This window comes from Mandrillus leucophaeus, unplaced genomic scaffold, assembly GCF_000951045.1.
Source record: "Mandrillus leucophaeus isolate KB7577 unplaced genomic scaffold, Mleu.le_1.0 Scaffold130, whole genome shotgun sequence".
Taxonomy (NCBI): Eukaryota; Metazoa; Chordata; class Mammalia; order Primates; family Cercopithecidae; genus Mandrillus; species Mandrillus leucophaeus.
Genome location: NW_012101255.1, coordinates 4259189 through 4262800, shown reverse-complemented (window position 1 = coordinate 4262800; position 3612 = coordinate 4259189).

Below are 3612 nucleotides of genomic sequence, written 5' to 3'. Positions count from 1 at the left end.
TCCCACAACATGTAGCTCTGCTCGGGGGCCCTAATGTGGCAGCCCTTTAAATTCATAAAATCAGTTTATGTACACCGGAGCTGGCCCCAGAAGCTTTGAGTCAAATGGATTCCACTGTTTACAGAACTGCTTTCCGTCGTTTCCTTCTAATGATGGCCAAGGGGTAGGTGGCAGTGTTATTCCCACCACAACCCTGCAACTCGGAAAACATAAAAGGTCTCTCTAATATCACCTTTTTCCAGACAATCTAGGTTACTCACCCTTTGCTTACCTCTCTTCTGTGGTTTAAATGATATGTAGCCCCTTAACGAAAAACTCCTCCTGGGAGTTCATAAGGCTCCTTTTCATCCCGGCCCATAAGAAAAAGCTGCTTGCACTTCTCTTACTAAAAACTGAAGAGTCACAAGAGAAGATTAGCTTCTCTTGTAGGGCTAAGATAAAATAATACAATTATATTTTCATTCTGTCATTTTTATTTTTTAGTAAAGTTAGAGATCTATGATATAATACCTTTGTGATTTTAAATATATCTAATCCCCTCAGGGATATTTTATCCTTTTATTTCCCCCACCCCCAGACCTGCCCATATTTTCACCATACTCTGCTTAAATATTGTCTGGCCTAGTACCATATTTATTGAGAAGGAAGTGAACTTGATCAAGTCAGGGGCAAACGTGAGACTGAGGGCCTTGACTACTAGTACTTGCTCTTTCCACAACATGATCCTGTGTCTCCATTTCTGGAGGTATTATTGGGTTTGGAAGGCCAAATAATTACGTACAGATTGGATGGGAGCTAGAAGTGAGATGAGTTGGGTGGTTAAGTTAGGTCTGTCAGCATCTGCACTGGTTTTCTGCATTCCAGCACTGAATACACATGCATTTGACCAGGGGCCACTGAGTTCCAGTTGTAACTGGTCATTGGAGCCACCTCACTCTGCTCTCTATTTTCCATATCCCTCTCTCCATCCCAGGTACTTGTGAGGTTCCCACCATGTCCACTCATGGCAACCATGTGTTACTGTTTTGACCACCTGGAATCCCCTTTTTCTTGCCTTTTGAGAACTACCCTCTAGCATTCATGTGATCCTGTTCAGTTGGCCAATCATAGTGGCCTGTTACAGCTACCCATAGAATAGACTTTGCAAGGACTGTCAAAATATCTCAACTCCGGGGCCACAGTGAGTTGTTCCTGTGACCTATCTTAACCCTTTTGTACTACTATAACAAAATACTACACTCTGGGTCATTTATAAACAATAGAAATTTATTTCTCACAGTTCTGGAAGCTGAGATGTCCAAGGTCAAGACACTGGAATTTGGTGTCTGATAAGGGCCTTTTTTGCTGTGTCCTCATATGACAGAAGCCAGAAGGACAAAAAAGGGTCTAAGCTAGCTTTCTTCAGCATTTCTTTCAAAACAGATACCAGTAAAATTCTAAGATTTTCCAACTTGATACAAGATAGGTGAAAGCTCTTCATCCGTCCCCAACAATACCAACTAGTCAAACACAAAATACTCTCTTCAGCATCTTTCTCTCCTTCCAGTTGCCACTCCAGATACACAACTGGAGTTGATACAGACTGAAGTTATTGAGTTTGACAGTAATATAAATTTAAGTGTAGACTCTTTCAACAGCATCCACATGAGGTAAAAAGGAAAGAGACTAACACTTATTTCTTATTTTCTTTTCATCATTCAGTGTGTTGGGTTCTATGATGGCCAATCTCCAAGGTGGTTCCCAGTGATCCCTGCCTCCTGGGTAGTCCCTTCCCATCTTGTACTATTGTTGGCCACTGTGACAATAGAATATGAAAGAAGGAATAATAGGTAACTTCCAAGATTAGGTATCAAAGACTGCAGCTTCCATCTTGGGCTCTCTTTCTCATCACTAACTCTAGAAGAAGCCAGTTGCCTTATTGTAAGAAGCTCTATAGAAAAGTTCACAGTGTGGAGAACTGAAGCCTTCTACCAAGAGCTGTGTAGGTGATTTTGGAAGTGGATACTTCACTCTAGCAAGCCTTAGATGACAGCAGACCCAGCTGACACCTTGACTGTAACCTCTTCAGAGACCCTGAGGCAGAACCTGAGCTAATCTCCTCCTGGATTCCTGGCCCACAGAAACTGTGAGAAAAAAACTGTTGTTTTAAACTATTACGTTTTGAAGTAATCTGCTATGTAGCTGTAAATAATGAGTAAGTGCTTTTCCAAGGTTACCCCTTGAACAATCCTGAGGAATAGTTATTGTCATATTTAACTTAATCTAAGATGCCTCAATTTGAGGAAGACCCATCTATGAGCCATTCTTCTGCCCATGAGCTAGTCTATGAAATAGTTAAAAGGGAAAAAAATGCTGCTAATGAGTCTATGACCTGCCCTCAGTTGTAAGATACACTCAAATTTCAGGTATGTTATCGGGTGACAAAAATGTGCATCTTATAATTGATGAAACATATTGCCTGCGTTTTTGTAACAGGGATTTCTTCTCATTCATTGGGAAGATAAAAGCTTTCTTTTCATCCCCATTATTCAGCTTGATGAGGAGTAGTCAGTCAGTATATGTTTGTTGAAAGGTTTTGTTTTTAATAGAGATGGATAATATACCAGGACTCGGCGGAGAATTTTTTTTTTTTGAGATGGTGTCTCACTCTGTCACCCAGGCTGGATTGCAGTGGTGCCATCTCAGCTCACTGCAAGCTCCGCCTCCCGGGTTCACAGCATTCTTCTGCTTCAGCCTCCTGAGTAGCTGGGACTACATGTACCCACCACCTCGCCCAGCTAACTTTTTGTATTTTTAGTAGAGACGGGGTTTCACCATGTTAGCCAGGATGGTCTCAATCTCCTGACCTCGTGATCTGCCCGCCTCGGCCTCTCAGAGTGAGCACAGATCTTGTTCTTAACTATCGATCCACTTGGAAAGTGTTTTGAAGACATAAATTCTTCTGAATCTCATGTTAGTCAAAGGAAGGCTCTTTTCCAGATTTCTTAAACAGCACTGTCCTCTACATTTTCTTTTCCTTAACTGAGAATGTATTGCCTATGGGCCCTTTAAAATCAGCCTAAGGCAGTTCCCAGCTCCTTAGAATAACTGACACTGAATGTCTACACCATGCCAGCATTCTCACTTACGTTATCTGAGCCAGACATTATCATTCCTGATGGATGTATGAGGGAAGAGAAGCTGAAGGATGCTATGAAACTTGCTTAAGATCACAAGACTAAAAATGATAGAGGCTGGAGTTCTACCAGGCTGTTCTCACCGCCCGCCTTCCCGTGTCATTGCACCTTCTCTAAAGAATGGTGGTGTGGCCTGTCCATTGGCCTTAAAGGATTTTCACAGCAAAGCAAAAAAGGCAGCCAAGTTGGGCGAGAGTTTTCAGAGACCTCTCAATGTGACTTTTACATGAATAACATGCTGTCTCTCATCTTGGGAACACAGAGTGTTTCAGAAACATTATCTCATTAGTCCTCACAACACCAGACATTTTCAAACAAATGAGTTAATGTTTGCGGAAAGTCCTTGAGATATGAAGATTGTAGGCACAGTGTGAAAGTACAGCATTGTCCTAAAGCCTGAACAAGGCTGTCGAAGGGTCACAGCCTTGGAGAGCTT